The sequence below is a fragment of the Perca fluviatilis genome, chromosome 1 (assembly GCF_010015445.1).
Source record: "Perca fluviatilis chromosome 1, GENO_Pfluv_1.0, whole genome shotgun sequence".
Classification (NCBI taxonomy): domain Eukaryota; kingdom Metazoa; phylum Chordata; class Actinopteri; order Perciformes; family Percidae; genus Perca; species Perca fluviatilis.
The window spans coordinates 3,737,259-3,761,636 of NC_053112.1; the positions used below are offsets into that span (position 1 = coordinate 3,737,259).

At 41.6% G+C, this 24,378-nt stretch overlaps 1 pseudogene; it reads right to left on the minus strand.

Moving 5' to 3' along the window:
- Window positions 1–6,474: 6,474 nt before the first annotated feature.
- LOC120560132 lies at window positions 6,475–22,809 on the minus strand (annotated as a pseudogene).
- Window positions 22,810–24,378: the final 1,569 nt, after the last annotated feature.

Here is a 24,378-nt window from a genome sequence, read left to right on the forward strand (position 1 = left end):
GAATGAGAAGGTGTGTCTTGCAACACCATGGAGTGAATCAATCAATAAAGCCTTAAACCTTGTCTTATATTTCAGTCACTTTGCTGCAGACCAGATACAAGATGCTGCAGACCAGATACGACCAACTGAGCAGCAACTACAGCCAGATCCAGAACAACGTTTCTGGTATGAAAGGTTTCAAATCACCATAACAAACAGGATCAAACTTCACAATGTCTATAAATAAACTCAAACTGTCTAACTTTCATCTATTGCTGTTAATCTCAAGACATATCCATCGAAATCAGAAGTCATGAGCACTTACTCTGTAGTCCTACAGGGTTATAATAGTACAACCAAATTAAAACATAGAAATGCAGTTCGTCAGCTTTTAGAACATTTTACACACCACCCAAAATAAAACCCCTCCCTAACTCATCCCTACAACCTATAAAATCATTATTCATGTCTAACACCGCAGCTGGTATTCTTGTATTTGTATCGTATTCCATTGTAGCCTGTTCTTGTTTTTTATCTCTTTCATGAACGTTTTTAACTTTAATGTTTTATGTAAAGCATTTTGAATTGCCTTGTTGCTGAAGTGTGCTATAGAAATAAAGTTGCTTTGCCCTATGACTGGGAACTATATTCTCAGACAGGCTTGCTGCGAGCATATCACTCCACCCAAGTACTATATTATATACTATATTCTTCCGCCTGAGAATATAGTTCCTGGTTTGTTTACGGTTAGAAGATGGCTGTGTCTCATGTTACGTTGTTTTTTGTACACGCTCTGACGCTACAAATCACAACATGTAAATAGGAACATGTTGGTGTTATTTTGTCACTTATTCTGAGCAGTAGGATTACTGGAACCATTCACCTGCAGGATCTGTGCTGGCCTGATGCCGCTGGAGCTGTCAGACAGCGTTACAGGACGCACGGAGATGAGAAGGGTATGTATGGACTTGTCTTACTCTGGGGGTTACGGTGAATAAGCTAAATTCCCAATAAGTCGGCGTGTTCCTTTAAGATGACGTAGTATTAAGAGAGTCGTGTGAAAGCCTGAAATGCTGTGTAGGGTGGGAGGTTGGGAGGGTGAGTGGGTCAAACAACACTTCCTCCAGGAGACCGGGGTTCGTGTCCCACGTGTCACTGAACCTACATTTTGTTACCCCTCCCACCATCTGCTCCTAACCCTAACTGTCCCGTTCTTGTCCCGTGTGTCAGTTAAACGTATATGTCCCGACCCAGAGCGTCAAAAAGTGACGGCAACACTCCCGACCAAGGGCGAGACTTTTAGCGCCAATAACAAACGCCAAAGACACCTGACCAAGCGTCTGTATGTGAGGTGATGGGAGTGAGAATGTGTTGTTATATTAAATTGCAGCGGACGCTGTCTGCGTGGCGTCTTGAAAAGTGGAACCACACTTGGGACGGCTTTATTGGCATTAACATGACTCGCTGTGACTTGAACAAGCTGCAGAGGCAACGTAGTTTGCTCCATCTGCTCCACAACTCTGTGTGGGTGTGTGTGTGTGTTTGTGTGTGTGTGTGTGTGTGTGTGTGTGTGTGTGTGTGTGTGTGTGTGTGTGTGTGTGTGTGTGTGTGTGTGTGTGTGTGTGTGTTTGTGTGTGTGTGTCAGAGCTGAGCCCCACTATCTGTGAAATATGCAGAGAGGAATAAGGAGATCAAGCTTACGTATGAGCTCTCAGGTACCGAGATTTGGCACGATTGATATTATGTGAATTGGTCCTAATCCGGTTGGTACCCTAAAAAGTATTGAGTTTCAGTGTCCAACTTTTTAAAATGTAATGTAATCTGGTGTTTTAAAGACATGTTCAAAATCAGCATTCTGTCTCTGGGGCAGTCAGTTGAGAAAATAACTAAGAATGAATAAAATAAGACTAAAGATGGACAACAAGGCCACATCAACAATAACTGTAACAGTATACAGCACCAATACAAGATTAATAGAGAGAGAGACGAGGGAGAGATGGAGGGAGGGAGAGACAAAGGGAAGGAGGGAGAGATGGAGGGAGAGATGGAGGGAGGGAGAGATAGAGGGAAGGAGGGAGAGAGAGAGAGAAGGAGGGAGGGAGGGAGAGAGAGAGAGATGGAGGGAGGGAGAGACGGAAGGAGGAAGAGAGAGACAGAGGGAGGGAGAGAGAGAGAAGGAGAGAGAGGGAGAGAGAGCGAGACAGAGAAGGGGAGAGAGAGATAGAGAGAAGGAGCGAGAGGGAGAGAGAGAGCGAGACAGAGAAGGGGAGAGAGAGATAGAGAGAGACAGACAGAGAGAGAGAGAAGGAGAGAGAGAGAGAGAGAGGGAGGGAGCACAGGGGCTAATGGGTCCAGTGATGTATCTCGTAAATGACCCCACTAATAATGCCCGAAATGATACCAAACTTCTGCAGTAGTACAAATAGGTTATGTACTCATAAAACGATGGATTGGAAAGTTTGTAAGTACACCAGAAGTTTATGTAAATAACACTTGCCTGCTGGCTTCTCGTTACTGCTGCTGCTGCTACCTGCAGTAAGCCGAGTGCTTAGGGCCGTCTACAAATTACAACACCGAAAAGAGATGCAACAAAATATTTATTAATTTAATGATTAAATAAGGTAATGTCTCCAAACTTACCTCAATTATAACTTGTCTCTTCTGCTAGTTATACTACAGCACTTACTTTAAAAAAAAAAAAGTTAAATTAATAAATATTTTTGTTGCATCTTTTTCGGTGTTGTAATTTGTAGACGGCCCTAAGCACTCGTCTTACTGCAGGTAGCAGCAGCAGCAGCAGAGACGAGAAGCCAGCAGGCAAATGTTATTTACATAAACTTCTGATGTACTTACAAACTTTATGAGTAGATAACCTATTTGTACTAGTGTAGAAGTTTGGTATCATTTCGGGCATTATTAGTGGGGTCATTTACGAGATACATCACTGGATCCATTAGCCCCTGCGCTAAGCTATTCAGCTGATAACGCTACTCTACGCTAACTCTCCCAATGGACAACAAGGCCACATCAACAATAACTGTAACAGTATACAGCACCAATACAAGATTAATACATGAATAATTCATGAAGGGAACACATTACACATTATTTAGTTGTCAGGGAGCTCACAGGACTCCAAAGCACGACTCAGTGGCAGAGGTAAAGAGGTAATGAAGTTTATTGTACAAAGTACAATCTCAGGCAAAGGTATCAACAACAGGAGGCAAATGATGTGGTGGTAAAACGGGCTACAAGTCTAGAAAACACTGGGATCTGGTCCCCGGTAGTACCGGCCTAAAAAGTACAGCGTTTGGTACCCAACCCCACCTCAAACCCAACCAGGGTTGAAGGGGTTTCAGAGGTACTGCAGAGACTCTGGCAGGGTTTTATCTCTATAGTTGAAATCTTGCGTAGAAAATGGGAAACATATTAAATAACCAGTAAGGCACAAAAAGATTATGCTCATTGATATGTATTGAGGTAAGAACTTAATTATCTATAAAGGAGTAAGATGATACAGCATGTTTAGATAAATATTTGTACAGTCATTCACATAAATTGTGTACAGCACAGTGGCATCCATTGTTGAACCAATGACCATAGTTACTGATATCTTTAGGTATTAATACAATTGTGTACTAAGAAAATGATGTATTATATTGATAAGATGCATGATAATGTAGGGAAATCACGATAGTGAGTGTAAAAATTAATAAATACACACCTCAACAGTATCCAATCAAAACTGTTTTTATACTGAACAGATCTGAGGTCAATATCAACATTAATCAGAAATGAAGTCACCTGTTTAACATCTTTGAGGCTCTCAGATGCCACGGCTGCTTGACCCTCCGTCTCAGTCGAAATCTTGTGTAGACAAACAAGAAAAATATCATTAAATAACAAAACACTGAAAACTGTGTATGTACAACATTTATCCCTGAAAATCCATTTTCAATAATCTGACTATGGAGTCACAGTATCTAAATACACTGTCCCCAGAGTGTCTATAAATGACCACTTTAGACATACTGAGGAGTGTGTACCTGTTCCCTCCAATACAACCCGGTCTCACGGGCAGTTCGTGAAATGGTCACGTTACTTTGATCTATTGATTCGTGTACAGGGACACAATTTTCTTGTTTATTTCGTGGTGGGCACCACGAAATGGGAACGTGACCATTTCACGAACTGCAATGACACTGGGCTGCAGCCGCGGTCTCTGGGGGACGCAACAACGGGGAAATGAAATGCCACACATGGTAGACGGTGAAAACAACGGCCGTGTTGTTTAACCACCCACCACCCCGACGAACCTCCTTACGCGGATTTTCGGCTTTTCAATACTACTTGCTACCATAATCGTGCTGTTATCCTGTAATATGCTTACCATTGAAATACATTAGTTTAAAATTCGTGCTCACCAACACGAAAAAAACGACATGAACGTGTCCCTGTACACAAATCAATAGATTAAGTAACATCACCATTTCACGAACTGCCGTGAGACTGGGCTGTCCAATATCCTGTCAAATCTGTTTTACAACTGAAAAAAATCTGATGACCATAACAACATTCAATGGACATTAAGTCACCTGTTAAACATATTTGAGCTGCATGGTGACCCTCTGCCTCAGTCAAATGACTGACAGAAATACAGGTGGCAGTGAAAGTATCTCTCTCTTGGAGCTCTTTAATGGATCAGCTGTATTACATTAAACTCCATCACTACAATCCCCTAACATCAGTCACACCTGTAGATCTTCGCCCACTGCTCCCCTTGGTCTATACATTGGAGAAAGTGACAGACTGACACTGGTCAAACGTTAGCCAGCTCGTTTCGGCTAGTGACGTAGAAAGCCGTGCAGATGTTGACCAGCTCACCAGGAGACTGAAGGCAGGACACCTTCAGAAACCATATCTCACTCAGAACACCATGGATGGGTTTATTCAAAGTTTGTATGTGTGCGGAAGCACCAGAGACACAAAATAACACCCCAAATCCCAGAAAAAGTTTTTTTTTCATGATATGGGTACTTTAACAATTGTTTTGTTAATGTGGGACCAGATTTAGCAGAAAAAATACAAAATACAAAAATAATAGATGGGGTAAATGCTGATCTGGGGAATAGTAATACAACCTATATGTTCCTTAGAGTAGTGGAAAGAAATGAAATAATAAACACTGTAAAATAAAAGTGTAAAAGCTCCACGGATTGGAATAACGTTGATATCATTAAAATAAAACTAGTTGTTGAAGAAATTGCTGAACCACTAACTCATATCTGTAACTTGTCTTTTCAATTTGGTAAATTTCCAAACAAAATGAAAATAGCAAAAGTAATACCAGTATATAAAACTGGGGATAGACACCTTTTCACAAATTACAGCCTGTTTCTATACTCCCCCAGAGTAGAGGAGCGAGGGTCCGTCCATCGCTGCTTGCAGCTTTAATTTGAATTGTTATCTACCACCAACATTTTGTTTTCGCCATAAATTGGTGCCTAAAGGTAGCCTGACGTGGTCCTACTCAGATTCTAGTCGAACTTCCCGACCTCGAATTTTGTGGGCGGGGCTAAGTTCGGCTGGCATCCAGGCTAGCCTAAAGGTGCATCATAATGCAGAAAATATAGTATTTGACGCCATTTGAGCCATGAAAAACCCTGACATTTGGAATGACATTCCCCATCACATCCAAACACTATCATCCATCACATATCTTAAAAAGTCATACAAACTGTTTCTTCTTGATAGTCACACTTGCACACATTGATTGTTCATGTATTGTTCTAGTCTTATTTGTTTTATTGTATCTATTGTATTTATTGTATCTGTCTAGTCCATGATAATGTCCTGTGTAAATGTTTTTGTCCCCATGTCCCGAAATTGTGTTCAGTGTTGTATGTTGCTGCAGAACAGGAACCTGCTGGAAACCAGTTTTTAAACTGAGTCAGGCCCGTTTATATTGTACCTTAATTGTTGCTTTTACATTTTCCTGTATAATAAATGAAATGAAATGAAATGATTATACATATATTATATTATAGCCAATGAAAATGGCAATGTTAGTGTGGACACAGTCTCAGGATAAGACTCTGCATCTCCACCATCTGATTTGTGTACCTTTGACTAGCCTGTCAATCATGCTGGCCATGACTTTTAAGTATTTTATTTGGGTGGGTATGCTATTTAAGCGATGCATTCATCCAATGTTTTTCTCTACAGAAAATGTATATTGGAAAAGGTCAAATAAGTCTCTTGAAGGTAGATTTAAGCATTTGTTACCTGGTTGAGGACATATGATTAATACCAGTTATTAAGGTCATGTAGCCAACAATTTAAATCTAATTTGTGGACTTTTGTTGATAAAGCTTGGTCAGCTGGGTCATATATTAGTACGTAATACATTGTTTTTACTGGAAAGCCACTTTCCCAGTCTAACACTTCTCATCTCGGGGGAAACAATTTAAAGGACAAGAAGCAGGCAGACAGCAATTTAACTGTGACAAGGAAACCATTTATTTTTACAGCACATCTCACATCATATTATATGTTTAGAAACAGCTGATCAGGCAGTTTTCTTCATTCAGCTGCCTCTTTACCCTAAAAACACAAATAAAAAAGCATTTAATCAACTTTATTTCAAACAAATCTAACTGACAGTATATTTCTGTCAACTATTTTTTTTAATTAAATTTAAAATTTAAATGTACGTCTTTATTGGTATGTTTACCTTGCCAGAGTCACGGCTCTTTGCTCTCAACTTGTTGACCTGGGACTCTGCGATGTCAGCGCGCTCCTCAGCCTCCTCCAGCTCATGCTGCACCTTCCTGCACTTGGACAGATGAGTGTTGGCCTGCTCCTCCTGAAAAACATAGAGATTGACATTTTTAATCTCCTAAAAGCCCAAAGGTGATCTTCAACTGAAATAAATCTGCCACAGTATCAAGCTTTCAGTGTTGTGTAAATGTATATATTGCCCTTACCGCCTCCTCGGCATGCCTCTTGTAGGCCTTGACTTTGAGCTGCAACTTGTCAACTAGATCCTGCAGCCTGGCAACGTTTTTCTTGTCCTCCTCAGTCTGTTAAAGTTTATTTAGAGTAAATACATGTTTTTGTAATAAATAATAATTGGCATGAAAATGTCACTTTATGAGTTTTTTTTTTTAACATTAATATGAGTTCCCCCAGCCTGCCTATGGTCCCCCAGTGGCTAGAAATGGTGATAGGTGTAAACCGAGCCCTGGTTATCCTGCTGCTGGAGCAAGGTTACCTCCCCTTTCTCTGCTTTGCCCGCAAAGAGATTTTGGCCCACCCATGAGAGAGAGAGAGAGACATCATGGCTTTCAAACGAGCAAAGTGGAAGTTGGTCAAGGCCACACCCCCACCCTCCAACTTGCCCCCCCCCCCTCTCTCCTCCTCAATAGCTACAGACACAGAAATGGCACATCCTAAGGAAAGCTCATTGTAGGACTGGCTCTAGTGGCTGTAATTCTGCACCAAGACTGAATTTCGGGAAAGAGACTTCAGATACAGTATTAGGGGACCACTAAGGTCTATATAAAAGAGACTTTAGATACAGTATTAGGGGACCACTAAGGTCTATATAAAAGAGACTTCAGATACAGTATTAGGGGACCACTAAGGTCTATATAAAAGAGACTTCAGATACAGTATTAGGGGACCACTAAGGTCTATATAAAAGAGACTTTAGATACAGTATTAGGGGACCACTAAGGTCTATATAAAAGAGACTTTAGATACAGTATTAGGGGACCACTAAGGTCTATATAAAAGAGACTTCAGATACAGTATTAGGGGACCACTAAGGTCTATATAAAAGAGACTTCAGATACAGTATTAGGGGACCACTAAGGCCTATATAAAAGAGATTTCAGATACAGTATTAGGGGACCACTAAGGCCTATATAAAAGAGACTTCAGATACAGTATTAGGGGACCACTAAGGCCTATATAAAAGAGACTTCAGATACAGTATTAGGGGACCACTAAGGCCTATATAAAGCATCAAAAGAGCACCATGTCATGGGACCTTTAAGTTGATTTGTATGACAACTATCAACGTGACTGTACCTGATAGGTGAGCTCCTTCACCCTCCTCTCATATTTGCGGACACCTTTAATGGCATCTCCTCCACGTCTCTGCTCAGCCTCAACCTCTGCCTCCAGTTCACGCACCTTCAATGAACAATAAGGCAATAAGAATAAATCGTTTTTTAATAAGTTCAGTTCTGCAAATTCTTTCTTTCTTTCTTTCTTTCTTTCTTTCTTTCTTACCCTGGACTCAAGTTTCTGGAGCTGCTTCTTGCCACCCTTCATGGCCAGGTTCTCAGCCTCATCCAGGCGGTGCTGCAGGTCCTTAACAGTGACCTCCAGGTTCTTCTTCATCCTCTCCAGATGGGAGCTGGTATCCTGCTCCTTCTTCAGCTCCTCAGCCATCATAGCAGCCTATACAAGAGACAGCATAACATGTTGATTACAATAATCTTGAAAATACACATTGGAGTGAAAGTAAGAACAATTCAAATGTAAACCTACATCAGTGATGGCCTTCTTGGCCTTCTCCTCTGCATTCCTTGCTTCCTGAACAGTGTCATCCACTTCACCCTGGACCTGGACCAGGTCAGACTCAAGCTTCTTCTTGGAGTTCAGAAGGCTTGTGTTCTTAAATGTAAAATACAATCTAGGCCCGTTAGTCATCACATGTCTGATTTTCACGTTACTTAAAATGTCATTAGATTTTTGAATTATTGAAGAAATGATTGGGCTTGTTCACCTGAGAGTGCAGAAGTCCAACACGCTCACTGGCGTCCACCAGCTCCTGCTCGGCGGTTTTGCGACTTCTCTCGGTCTGTTCCAGAGCAGCTCTGAGTTCCTCGATTTCAGCTACCATCAGACCGTTTCTGCGATCCACCATAGCAGCTTGTTCCTTGAACTCCTCCTGTGCTCTGACAGCATCATCAAGGTGTAGTTGTGCATCCTAGAGAAAAAAAAAATCAGGACAATATTCACATGAATGCCAAAATGTACCTGCACTGTCTGTTGCAACAATTCTGTGTCTAACATACCTTCAGCTGCGCCTGCACATTCCTCAGCTGCTTCTGGGACTCAGCAGCCTGGCGCATTGGAGTGGCTCAGCTGAATCTCCATCTCATTCAGGTCTCCCCCAATCTTCTTCTTGATTCTCAGGGCATCATTTCTGCTCCTGACCTCAGAATCCAGATTGCTCTGCATGGAGTCAATCACCCTCTGGCTGTTCCTCTTGATCTGCTCCATCTCCTCATCTTTCTCTGCCAGCTTCCTGTCCACCTCACCCTTAATCTGGTTGAGCTCCAGCTGGACACGCAGGATCTTAGACTCTTCGTGTTCCAGCGTCCCCTGATGACATCAAAGAATTACACATTAATCTCTGCCTTCAAACCTTATTAAAGTAGATTTTTCCATGATTTTTTTCAGTAGATGTCCCTAGAAGAAAATGTACCTCAGCCTCTTCAAGAGCGCTCTGGATCTCAGACTTTTCGGTCTCCACCTGCTTCTTGGACTTCTCCAGCTCATGGATGCTCTTGCCCGTCTCACCAATCTGTTCAGTCAGATCTGAGATCTCCTCTGCATAGAGATACATGTGTTTTATATTGTTAAGCCTTACAATGTAAAATATAAAGACTTTATTCCAACATGTTGAATACAATGTAAGAAATGCATGTGTTGAATACAATGTAACTGTTGCATAATGTCGAACTCACGTTGGAGGTTCTTGTTTTCACGCTTCAAAGTCTCCAGCTGATCCAGAGATTCCTCATAAGAGTTCTTCATCTTGAACAGCTCAGTGCTGAGAGAACGAGTCTCCTTCTGTGCTCCCTCGAGCTCTGCCTGACCCTCCTCGTACTTCTGTTTCCACTCTGCCAACACCTGAATAACACCATTGGTTATGTAGCGATATGAGGAAAAATAAATATATCTTTCATTGTTTGTGTGGCTTGGCAACACAAAAGTTAAAGTTCCCATATTAAGCTCATTTTCAGGTTCATAATTGTATTTTGCGGTTATACCAGAATAGATTTACATTACATTTAATTTAAAAAAAACACCATATTTTTGTTGTACTGCACATTGCTGCAGCTCCTCTTTTCACCCTGTGTTCAGGTCTCTGTTTTAGCTACAGAGTGAGACATCTCACTGCTGTAACATCTTTGTTGTCAGTTGTACATGCTCAGCAGCTAGGTAAGGACTACATGAGCTAGCTAGCTGTTTCTCCAACTTCGGCCTCTACAAGGCAGGATTAGCCGGGAGACTTCTTCATAATGAGGGCCCACTTCCAACTTTGCGTGGAATACCTGCAGAGCAGGGACGTGTAAGTAGTTCTATACAATTTATTTTGTAGATTAGGGTGAATTTGTGTTGTAGCAGTGTTTTGCCATTGAGAACGAGCTAGCATGCTAATGGTTAGCCCCCTAGCCCCTTCGTCTCGGCTAGTGACGTAGAAAGCCGTGCAGATTTTGACCAGCTCACCAGGAGACTGAAGGCAGGACACATGCAGAAAATGGGTTTTTCCCTAAGTTTGTATGTGTGTGGAAGCACCAGAGACACAAAATAACCCCAAATCCCAGAAAAAAAAAAAAAAACTTTAACAATGCTACCTTGTCAAAGTTCCTCTGCTTCTTGTCCAGGTTGGCAGCCAGCCCATTGGCCCTCTCCACATCAATCATGAGGTCCTCCACCTCACTCTGGAGCCTCTGTTTGGTTTTCTCCAGAGAAGCACACTTGGAATTCACCGCCTCAATCTGCTCCTCAGCCTCCTGAAGACGCTGAGCCAGCTTTTTCCTGTTGAATAAGGTAAGATTAGTTTCTACTATGAAGTGACCCAAAGCCTCAATAACAATAATCTGCAGCGTGAGTTCTTGTATTTTCAGTGTTGCATTGTTGTTTGTTTGAAGCCTTAATATTCTTAGAGTAGCGAATATTTCAAAATAACAGGTTTTGGAAAGGGGGATGGGCAATTTATAATCAGCCTAGTGTTGTAATTAATAGCTAGTTTTTAAAGATCTAGATGAACATATGAAGGCAGAGGTGTGAAATGTTTGCTCCAAAGATGAGTTGTGCTAAAATGATACACTGGCCATTGAATTGTTTGAATGTTACTCACTTGGATTCCTCAAGCTCCTCAGTGCGCTGGATGGCATCAGTTTCATACTTGGATCTCCACTGAGCCACCTCACTGTTGGCCTTGGACATCCCACGCTGCAGCTCAGCCTTGGCCTCTTGCTCCTCCTCAAACTGCTCCCTCAGCAGATCACAGTCATGGCGGGCTGATTGCAGTCCATGGGCAAGAGCATTCTTGGCCTGGTGTAAGACATATGATTGAATTTACAAAATTCCTGAATCCCAAACTAATACACAATGCACACTTACTTAAATGTTTCTTACCTTAACCTCCTCTTCAACATGTCTTTTCAGCTCCTCAATCTGCTGTGTGAATGCCTGTTTGCCTCTGGTCAGCTGGGAGACAAGAGCTTCTTTCTCTTCAACTTGACGGCAGAACTCACCTTGTGTGAAAGATGCCACGATGCATTAGTTTGTGTCACATTTCTCAATAACATACACAACAGATCATTAACTGATAGCTTGTACTGTAGGTACCATTTTCTGTCAGGAGACGTGCTCTCTGTGCACTTGTGTCATTGATTTGACGGACATTTTCATCATTCTTGGTCTTCAGTTCGCTGAGTTGGTCCTCTAGAGTACGGCACATCTTTTCAAGATTTCCCTAATGAGTAAATACAGATGAGATCAGTGATCAGATTTATTATACTAACGATTTGGGTATTAACAACATGTAGCCTAATGCATTGTGGTATTGCTTTAGCAACATTCTCCATGTTGCTGGAGAGGTCATCAATCTCCATCTTGTATTCACTCTTTTCCTTCTCAAGCTTCTGCTTTACACGCTGGAGGTTGTCGATCTGCTCTCCCAGCTCAGCGACGCTGTCAGCCTGCTTCTTGCGAAGAGCAGCAGCAGTGGCTTCATGCTGCAGAGTGGACTCCTCAAGATCACGACGGAGCTTCTGGAACTCGGCTTCACGCTTCTTGCTCATCTCAATCTGAGAAGCAGTGGCCCCACCAGCCTCCTCCAGCCTCTCACTGATCTCCTCAAGTTCCCTGGAGAGGTCAGCTCTCTGCTTCTCAACCTTGGCACGAGCAGCACGCTCAGCCTCAATCTCCTCCTCCAGTTCCTCAATACGAGCCTGTTCAATGTAGATATCATTTCTTTCAGTAAACTTTCACTTTTAATACACAAAATTGGAAATGTCAGAAATGTTTTCTTTAAAACCATATGTCACCTGGAGCTCCTTGATCTTCTTTTGAAGCTGAGCACCAAGTGACTGCTCATCTTCAACTTTGCTAAGGAGCTGACTGATTTCAAAGTCCTTCCTGTGAGAAGTTTAGATGAAGTACATAGAGTTCATGTAGTTGACCACAAATTTTATAAGAATGGTTCTTGTGTACAAATTCAATAACTGTTACTTTTTAATTTTCTCGTCCGACTGCTGCTTCTCATTCTCGAGATCCATGATGGATTCCTGGGCCAGTTTTAGATCACCCTCAAGCTTTCTCTTGGATCTCTCAAGGTCCATACGGAGCTTCTTCTCTTGCTCCAGAGAACCCTCAAGCTGAAAAATACAATTCATTTTTAATCATCCAATTCAAGAATCCTGCTTTGCCAATCCAAGAGCCTTTGTGAACTTACATCATCCACTTGCTGCTCAAGCTTGGTCTTGGCCTTGGTCAGAGTGTTGACTTTGTCTTCCTCTGCCTGCAGGTCATCAAGAGTCTGCTGATGAGCCTCCTGAAGGGCTTTCTTTTCCTTGGTCAGCTTAGCAATGCTCTCATCCTGAGAGGCCATCTCCTCAGTCAGGTTCTTCACCTAAATGTGCAAGAAAAATCTTGTCTTTAAACTGTCATCATTTTAATCTTACTTGATATGCTGGACAGATTATTACAGTTTTTCCTCTGGATTCTGTTTCAATGGGCAGGTGGGGGAAGGGTTAACATTAGGGTTGAACATTAGTGAGGGTGCACTAGTATCTACGCTACCAGCCTGTAACAGCAATGAAAAATAGTAAAGGAAATGCCTTCCCATTCCATTACATTATGTTGTGTTCTTTCTCTCGAAGAACGAGTCTTTGGGTGAGAATAACATGTTTACTACTGTGAGCCCATTCAGCTTGACATATATCAACCACAGCTAATGAACAATTCCAGATAAATAACGCATTTAGCAGTGCCCGTATCGCATCACATTTTTAACGTAACCTGGAAAGGTTTGAAACAATCTCCTGCAGCAGGGGTGTGGCAGATGGACTGCAGGGTGCACACACTTCTTTTCTCATCGGGGGTCAGAGAAACAGTAAATTTAATATATTCAGTCACCGTAACGGTATTTTCTAAGCCACTGTGGCTGTTCTATTCCACGGGACCTGCGTGAGAATTAGCCGTCAAGGCTTTTGTCCCTGTTTATCACTTGTGCTGTTGTTTGGTTGTCATGACTTTGCGATTGATTGACGTCCTTTCACTGTTTCACCAGTCACTCACCCTCAACCTCAGCTCTGCAGAGTCGGGAAATTGGGACTTAATGAAAAAGTAAAATTCTGAAGCTGCGGCGCCAATAATTCTGCAGCGGCGGGTCTCCCCTCCAAAATGTATTTAACAGGAAAACTATTATACACAAACCTTGTTCTCTGTGGCATGTTTCTCTTTTTCCACTTTGGCCAAGGTAAGCTCCAGGTCATCAATATCCTTCTTGAGCTCAGAGCATTCATCCTCCAGCTTTCTCTTCTTAGCAGTGAGCTCAGCATTGATTTCCTCTTCATCCTCCAGTCTCTCAGTTGTCTCTTTGAGTTTGGCCTCCATCTGAATCTTACTCTTGATAAGTCCCTCACATCTCTCTTCAGCATCATTCAGATTGTCTGATTCCTAGTTAATTATATAAAGATAGATGTTAGCACATCAACTTTGAAAAACATGAAAAGCAAAATTTTCTGTTGATGTGTACTTACAGATGACACTTGCAGCAGCAGATCATTCTTCTCCTGCAGAAGGGACACCATCTTCTGCTCCAGATCCTTCTTCTTGGCCAGGGCAGCAGCCAAGTCAGTTTTCATCTTGTCATAGTTCTCCTTCATATTTGCCAGCTCCTTCTCAGTTTCAGCAGTCTTCAGCAGAGGTTTGATCTTGTAGTACACCTTCATCCATGGCCAGTGTTTGACATTCATGAATGAGCGGATATTGTACTGGATGGTATAAATGGCTTCCCTGCGGACAAGAAGTAGCTGTTGTAAACAATGTTGTTAGTGATTTTTAATACCATGATTCAGAATGAGCTGTTTTCAACATGCCTCCTCTCCGTCATTTTCACAAACTCCTTTCTCATGACATAACCACGGGCCAAAGCCTGGGTCATGGTGACCAGAGATGACAGTTTTTCATCTCTCATCTCCTCAAGGACACCCAGCAGACCGGCCTTGAAGAACACCTGATCAAACACAAAATAAAAATGAATGTAGGATGAATAGTGAATACTTCACAGCCTGTAAAACAAACACAAAAAACATTTTCACCAACCCCACGTGTTCCAGGGCTTTTAAGGTGAAGGTCTTTTGATAATGGCCACATGCAGGCTGCTCTGCCTCTATCTCACACACATCTCGTAAAATATGGACGCTTGGTCAGGTGCCTTTGTCGTTCTTATTGACGCTAAAAGTCTCCTTTAGCGCTTTAAGTAAACACACTTGGTCAGGACTATTGCCGTCCATTTTGAAACAGTTATGTTAAGGAAAAGGTCGTGGGTGGCTTACAGTTCCGTGACACGCGGGAAGAACGGGACAGTTGGGTTTAGGAAAGGGACGTGGTGGGCGTACAGTAAGAAAAAAACGACTATAGCAAGCATGACAAGCGGGACGCGAACCCCGGTCTCCTGGGTGAAAGCCCTGTGTTTGACCCATCCTCCACCCCCTAACCACTTTGGTCATTAATCTACAGTAAAATAAGAGAGCAAGGTGTTTACCTTTGTGTGTCCGAATTTGTACTCATCATGTGGAATATCAATTGACCCAAGCAACTTCTCTGAAGCCTTCTTGTTGTCAATGAACTGGCCCTCGGGGATGACACTGGCATTCAGCACCTTGTACCTTTTTCATGACAGTTAATGGTCAGTGTGAGCATTTTCTTCTAATAATCTTTAGCAAAATTATAGTAAAATATCCATTAATACCTCTGCTTGAAGTCAGCATAAAGGATTCGGCTGGGGAAACCTTTTCTGCAGATTCTGATACCCTCCAGCACACCGTTACACCTGAGCTGGTGGATGACCAGGAAGTTCTCCATCAGACCTGGAAAAATACATTTCTTAATGACTTCTTTGAATAAATAGACTTAGTTAGTTAAAGCAGCACAACATGAAGGAAACCATATTAACAAAACAAAACCACTCTTCAAATAATCTCTTGAGATGATGTTGTCTATGTACCTGGAGTCTTTGACTCATTGGGAATCAGGCAGCGCACAAAGTGAGGATGGGTGCTCCTCAAGTTAGTCATCAGCTTCCCCAAGTTCTCCTGTAGATCCAAAATGGTGAGTCTTATGACATGTAATCAACTGTGAGTTTGAACATAAACTCAGCTATATATACATACATATATAAGATACATTTGCAACATTACCCTAAACTGTGAAGACACAGTCTGCATAGAACCACCCTTCTTCTTGCCTCCCTTCTTGGTAGCATCTGTTGATATTTTGAATTAGACATGTTTCGTTAGGATGACAAATAAAATGTACATTAACACCTGCTACAGTTACTTAAACATATACAGTATAGCCTAAAAACATGTTTTAGTTTACTGTAGTTCCTATCATACCCTCAATGACAGGAGGGAAGCAGAGAGCCAGCAGTTTCACTGGGGATTTCTGGTACAGCTGACAGACGGAGTCATTCAGTGGATCCTTGTTCTTGTCCAGCCAGCCAGCGATATTGTAGTCCACGGTACCAGCGTAGTGCACCAGGGAGAAGTGGGCCTCAATCTTGCCTTTCTTTGGGGGCTTAGGCTTCTCAAATGCTTTGGTTTTTCCAAGATGCTGGTCATACAGCTTGTTCTTGAAGGATGTGTCTGAGGCCTTGGGGAACATGCACTCCTCTTCAAGGATGGAGAAGATGCCCATGGGCTTGAAAAAAGTGGGAAGAAGTATGTAAATAAAGGGGAAATATGCATCTTTTTTAGCTTAATTTACCTTAACTGAACAGCTTCGGAGCCATTGGAATGGTTATATGACTTCTTTCGAGTTGAATGGTGGTCATCTCGCCCCCCTAGCGCCGGTGGCGGAAAAACCACCCCTGCAACTTTCGCATCATTAGCGCCAGGAAGTATCACGCGTATGGATATCAGGTCTCGCGATGTAACGAATTGCTTCACGGCACTGCACACATACGCCCGTTCAGGAACCGGCTAACAAGGCAGCGATGGAGTTTTTCACACTATTGTCATGGCTGAGCCGGCAAAAAAGAAGCAGAAAGCTAGGAAAGCATTGTCGGAGGAACAGAGAAAGAGGAAACGGCAGACTGACCGAGCGAGGAGTCCGACATGAGTAAACATAGGAGCTGCCAAATATCTATTCCGAGGCTGTAAGGGGAGCTCTATAGAGAAACCTGTGAGCAAAAAGAGGGAAAACAGCGAAGAAATGGCCAAAACTGCATAGCACCTCTTTAAACCCTTGTGCAGTCCTTCGGGTCCCAGTGACCCGAAGGACAACACAAGGCTTATGTACTTCCATTTACTTTGTTGAGAATTGCTCTCTAAACCTTGTCTCTTGTAAAGTAAGTAAGTAAAGTTTATTTCCAGAGCACATTTAAACACAGCTTAAGCTGACCAAAATGCTGTACAAAAAAGCACTAAGGTGCTGTATTAACCCTTGTTTTGTCCTTCGGGTCACCGGGACCCGAAAGACAACACAAGGGTGATACATACATTCAAATTAAGAAAAATTATATATAAATACCAAATTATTACCTTTTCAATGAGCTCAATGCAGGCAGCCAAGTCCATGCCAAAGTCAATGAACTCCCAGATAATACCCTCCTTCTTGTACTCCTCTTGCTCCAGGACAAACATGGTGTGGTTGAAAAACTGTTGCAGTTTCTCATTGGTGAAGTTGATGCACAGCTGTTCCAAGGTGTTGAACTGTGAGGGGACAATTAACCAGTATAATCTCTCGCAGGGCAATAGGAATGATTCTGTCATGAAAAGTATCAGCTTCTCAATTGTTGGAAATTAAGCTTACGTCAAAGATTTCAAAACCAGCAATGTCCAGGACACCGATGTAGAACTGTCGTGCTTGTTTAGTGTCCAACATCTCGTTAATACGAACGACCATCCACAAGAACATCCTCTCATAGATAGCCTTGGCCAGGGCTGTCACTGAGTTCATCACCTGAATAAAAACAAGGATGTTATTTAACACTTGTACCATTGTACCATGGATGTATAATAAGAATGTCCGGTACCCTGTCACTGACATTTGCACAGAGCGGATGGGATTACTTGACATAGTGGAATGATTTTACCAAGGAAAGCAGCGTTACCGCAACGATTAATCACTCTGACTAACAAAAACAGTATCCTTTACTTCTCAGCCTTTCTCTAACTGGCAATGTGTTGGCAGTGTTAGAAATAGGCCTAGTCAAAACGTCCTGCATTCCGATGTCTACTTAAAGTGAAGAGTAAAAGACAGGAATTATCAGCAGAATGTACTTACATACTTACAAAATCATGCTGCATAGAGTAATGTTGAATAATTTTGTGAGGAAAAATCTTAATCTGCAATGTAACCAGTAACATTTCTCTGTCAGGGAAATGTAGCAGTACGTTTTCCTCTGAAGTAGGACACAGTAAGTCAGAACTGCAGTTGAGTTGCCCATTTTTAAGTTATTTATTGGTACAATGATTTAGGATTGAAACATATCCTATATTTTTTATATGTGACCATCATAATAAATTTCTATAGCTGTTTGTGGCCCTTTTACCTTGGGACTAAAGGCAATGGTAAAGTTTGCTCTTGATATTTCCCCCCCTGAACCAGTGTATTTCAAAAGTGTTTCTGACCATGAGAAGTCGTGGTTTGGGTATGTGACGCAACTATGTCATGGCAGGTGTATTGCTCAGGACCCAAGGAAGCGCAGTGTGAGCATTAAATTGATCGTATGAGGGATTCTCGAGAAAGCTACAAGCACCAAATACCACAGGCCAAGCAATCCGCCTGAATGGGCACCTCACTAGTGAGGTAAATAATACAAAAGATCTAATAATAAAAAATTACATTTAAGACGGTCCTAGACTTATTTAAATTGTAGGATATTGGTAATTCGTATTTACCTGAGGTACAGTCTGTCCCTTGGTAACATACTCATTTCCGACCTTCACTCTGGGAAAGCACAGAGCTTTGAGCATGTCAGCGGAGTTCAGACCCAGCAAGTAAGCAACCTTGTCAGCCTCTGAAAAATAGTTCAGAGATTTCCATATGATATAAACCGACACCAGTGTGATTAAGAACCTCATTACTGTTGTTCCCAAGCTATTCACTTTGAGCTGACATTAAACACTCACCCTCTGTGCCATCAGGCTCAGCCTGCTCCTCACGCTGCTTCTGCTTGAACTTCATGTTACCATGGTGGAGCACAGCACCAGTCATCTTGTAGATGGCCATTTTCTCGTCATGAGTGAAGCCCAAGATATCAATAGCGTTCTGAGTTCAAAACAGGTCGACACAAAACATATTCACTTTAGGAAAATGCAAATGACTCTTCACTAAACCCCGCCCTCCTTAGTTACTGTTGCTACGCTTGACAAGCTTTCTTGCCTGGCACATCTATTTCAGTATGTATGCACTGGTGTCACACATTCCCAAGGAGATAATTAGTCATTTTTGGTGAACAGGTGAAATATCTGAGAGAGCAAGACAAAAGGGACTGCAGTATGCATTCCAGGGATATATCCACGACATAATATGCAACCGATTAGAGAATAATTTCATCCAAATTTAAGCTAAAGCCTATAGGTCCCAGTACAAGCAGCAGCCGCCTCATACGCTGACCATTCAAATGGTAAACACACAAAATGAGGAACAGCCTTGTTTATGCACAGCAGGGTAAGTAAAATTTGAAAATAATCTAATAATTATAAATCAAACAACTTATCCGTAAGTGTTCTGGAATAAACACAAGGCATTAGCCTGACCACTTTGCAATAACATTCTCCTGCTTATATTTTTAGCGATTAACAAAATGCTGAAATATATCTTAAAGTACGTCAGTGAGCCTCCGTCTTGCCTTTAATCATTTTATTTTACGTTCAAATATATGCATTATGAACAAAGAACCGTCATTATTTCCAAGCAATGCTGTGCTGAGTTAGCTAGCTAGCTCACATTAGCGTGTTAGGTTTCGGGATGGAAAAAAATCCACCACCCCGTCCAAACTTTTAGGATACTGGGTATCACATTTGCACAAATACGCACAACGCTTCGGCATGTTTCCCTTGCTCGAAAGTTGACAGACCTCCCGTGCCTAGTTACGGTTGCTAAACCACGATTGGCCTGTGGCGGTTTTCGGGTGTGCCCTAGCGAAGGATCAATTGGATTTAATGCAAAAAAAATAATTATATTTTGAAGTGAAGATCACTCACATCAGTGGCTTCCAGCTCAACTTTGTCATCAATGCTAGCCACAGTGATCTGACCCATGCTACACATGGGGAAGTCGTAGGGGTTGGTTGAGATGAGTGCCAAATCTGGAGATCCAAATAAGAGTGAAAATGTCAGAACATTTGTTCCATATGAAAAGAGGTTAAACAATGTGCAACACCAATGTGCTTACCAATCAGCTCAGGTATGTGGCCGGTCATCATCTGGAAGAAGATGTGGTAGCCTCTTTCATCAGAAAGCTGGTATGTCACTCTTGACTTCTCCAGCAGATCTACAAATATTGTTCATAAATCACAGCCTGGCCAATTCTCAATTCCAGTCGTTTGCATGTACTATGAGTATTATTACTTACATGTCTCAATATCAGCACTTGCCAGTTTGCCAGTTGCGCCGAAATGGATTCTGATGAATTTACCCTGTTTGGATCAAAGGATTTTTGTATTGTCCCTCCACATTGGCAATCTGTAACAAGACCTCTCTCATGTGTAGACATTGTTCCATACTTACAAAACGAGAAGAGTTGTCATTCCTAATAGTTTTGGCATTACCGTAGGCTTCTAGGAGGGGATTGGCTGCAATAATCTGATCCTCCAGTGACCCCTACAATCCAGGTTTAGAATTACTGTCAAGAAATGACTTCATTTGGAAAAATATTCAATAGAGAGCCAAAGTCACGCCCTTCTACTTCTGGTCCATGGGACCTTAATTTGGAAAAAATATGAACGAGAGTTAATAATTATTTTTTATTCTTTTCAACCGAAGAAAGTTTCCGTTTATTGTTAAACTGTTGAAGTATGAGACTCTGAAAATACGAAATTAGAAAGACTACACACTTCAATGTCTCACGTCTCGCTGAAGTTACAATGTCTGTTTGTATAGTACTGGGGATGTAACGTTACTCTAATGAGCAGAGGATCTCGCTTGTTCTTTTGCTTCTCTGCTGAAAACACTTGACTGGATAAAACTCATCAGGTGAGATAACGTTACATGTGTTGTGGAACAGAGCTAAGCTAGCTAGCTAGCGAGGAAGTTGAGGTAGCTCATCAAGCTAGATGACGCAAATTGTGTGAGACGATAGATGTAGTCCACTGAGCGGTCTCACACTAAGCTAAGTGGTACTACGACAAACCTACGGCTAACTGAGACTTTCTTCACTTGAAAAATTATCTTTTAAATTGACGAACATCATATGTGTAATCCATGGCTTAATTCAAACAGGATAAAAAAATAATTTGCCTCTACCCATTCACTACCGTTCATATTTTTTCCGAGTTAAGGTCCCATGAGGTCCACGAGAAGGGGCGGGACTTCGGCTCTCTATAGAGAAAGAAGCCTGAATTTTAATCATACAGTAACATACCTTTGAGTCGTCCTTTTTCGGTCCACCAACTGCGATTGTTGCAAAGTACTGGATGACACGCTTGGTGTTAACAGTCTTCCCAGCACCAGATTCTCCACTAGGTATAGACACAGAGGTATACGGTTTGATCAAGATATTTAACTTTGTTGAACAAAGTCTACAAATGTAAATGTAACAAACTCACGTGATCAAGACAGACTGGTTCTCCCTATCTGTTAAAGCAAAAACAAAATAATTGACTATGATTTACTGCAACAGAAACTTCATGTACTGATAAATTGTTCTGGTAATGACTTACCAGTTTGCATGAACTGAAAAGCGTTGTCAGAGACGGAGAAGATGTGGGGTGGAGCCTCCATACGCTTCTTGCCTCTATAGGCACTTACACATTCAGAGTCGTACACTGGGAGCCACTTGTAGGGGTTCACGGTGGCACAGAACAACCCAGAGTAGGTCTGAAAGTGATCATAGAGATTCAACAGTTAACTCTATGTTTTCTACAAGTATTGCAATTTGCAATACTTCTCTTTTCTCATTATTCAGATTGTCTTACGTAGATCATCCATGCTGCATAACGCTCTTTGAGGTTATACAGCACAGAGGCTTCATTGAGATGGGTCATCATGGCCATGTCCTCAATCTTGTCATACTTGGGAGGGTTCATTGGATAGACGTCAGCTTCTTTCACTACTCTCTCCTGGAACAGGACATTTGTCACAGTGAGAACTGATCATATTGATTCTCCCAGTTGACTCTACTCTGATTTCATGATACTAACCTCCTTAGTTTCCAGGGTTTCGACCGTGACTTTGTCACCATCTTTCTTGACGATTTTCCCCTTCAAGTACAGCTCCTTGACATCGGCCACGTAGCAGGCACTTTTGGCATCAAATGGTGCACTCTGAGCCTCAATCCTCTCCCTTTCTGGCTTACGAAGGTAAATGGCAGCTTTGCCATAAGTGGCCATCTCCGCGTCCGTACTCATTGTGGCGGCTGGTTTCTGTTAGATAATTACAAAGTAAGTTCCATTTTCAAGTTTTTAAGTCCATGTAATTAAACTTTTGTGTTCACTGCTCATTTATATCATGGGTAACGTGTTTTTTTTCTAGAGTATTTATTTATAGTACGGGTAATGATGTGTATGAGGTCATGGGCATGAGGGAGATGTGTAAGTGTGCATATTTTATATTTGATCATGGATTTGTAAGCTGCAAACCTGAGTGCGCCAACCAAGTTCAGTTGTGTAAAAATATGCAATGACACTAAATATCTATCCATCTATCTTAAGCAGCACTTAACATTTTGATGTATAGGAAACTTATCCACACTGAAACCATGTTTTCGTTTCGTTATAGGTGGGCTTTGACTCCCAAAGTGACTCAATCCTTTTGACACTAGGTTATTACTGCAAATAAATACTAACCTATTGTTTGGTTTTGTCCAAATTTGTGGATGAATTACTGCAGACGTTCAATAAATGAGACATTCTGCACATGTATTAAATGCTTATAAAAAAAGTTGTCCTTACCTGACCTCTCTGTCAACAGTAATTACCAGTCCTTCTCAAAAGGTCCGGTTCTTGTTTTTTAGAGTAGGTGTCTATTCAAGATGAACTCAATAAATGTTTCAAATGATCTCAAGCTGACGAGAACATAGCCACAAGCAGGAGCTCCCAGGTCTTCTCTGTCACACGCTGTATCCACGAGGAGCTTTTATATTAAATCATTTTGTGATGACACCCCAAAAGTTAAATGTGGTAAGCATACCAAATTTGGTATCACAGATAGGCAGATATTTGTTGTGATTAAATATCCTGTTTCAGGTTTCTGTGGATATGGCCAGGTCTTGATTTGATTTTTGCTTACTCAGTTATGTAATTAAAGTTTATTGGACGCTCTTCGAGCACCCCCATGATTTAACCATTTCAAAGTTTAAAAATGGGACTGTCAAGCAATTAAAAATAAAAATCTAATTCATTACATGCTTCGTGATTTATCTAAGTTAATCTCATATCAATATTAAAAGAAATCTAAATCAAATCAAACACACACACACACACACACACACACACACACGCACATGTACGCACACACACACCACACACAAACACACCACACACCACCACACACACACACACACACACATACACACACACACCACACACCAACACACACACACACAACACAACACATACACACACACACACACTCACACACACACACACACCACAAACAAAACAAAACACACACACACACACAGTGAGAGAGAGGTCCAGTGACGATTTGGCAGTCTACTACCTTGTTGCTCTCATTACTCATGTTTAATTTCCAGCTTGCTGTGTAAATGGAGACAGGTCACGTTATGGTCAGTGACCTACATAAGGACGCTACGTTGCAATATGTCTCAGGCAGTCGTAATTCATCTCTGTCTCTGAAGTGACTAGAGACATAGCAGCTGCCTGATGATACTGGCTCCTCTGCCTGTCTCACAATCAGAGTCCGTGTGAACACGTACAGGGAATTTGTCTCTGGCTTTTTGTTGCTCTCCATGTACATACACAACAATACACATGGCTCAAAACGGCAACGTTGGACAAGGTAAACAAACATTTGACTAGTATGCACAGATAAGTTTGCGTATCAAAAAGTTTGTTTATATACACATGCATATGCATACACATATGTACATACATACACATGTTAATTATGCATTTTATTTATGTTGTTGGTACTCGAGTCAACGATGTATTGGTATTGCTAGGGTTTTATTATTAGGGCCTGAGTACCGACACTGAATTATGATCAGTGTCGGTTTATTACAGTTTTTTTCGATTGCTAAACGACAGTGGGCACAACTGGAGTCACATGTGCAAAACTCTAACTACAGTCTACACAGCAGCAGTTCATGTGGACCAAACTCTAGTTCATTTGTCATTGCTTGAACACAGTTTTCAAAACTCTACACACTTATCCCATGACTTTAACCACAACATGCACAACACTGTAGATTTACAGCACTTTGTTCAAATGCTAACACACTGCTGTCACAACTGTTAACCACACATTCAAAACAGAATAGATTTCAGTCTGGTGCCTATCAAACACTGCTGATTGGAGTTTTAGCTGAAAGCCTAAGCAGGTGTCTTGTTTTAGACTAGTTAGTGAACATATATGGTATTTATACAGAGAAAGCTCAGAAAGTCTTTTTTTGTATACAAACACCAAATAAGAATGACACAATCATACACTGTACTGTTTGAGAGAAACGGGT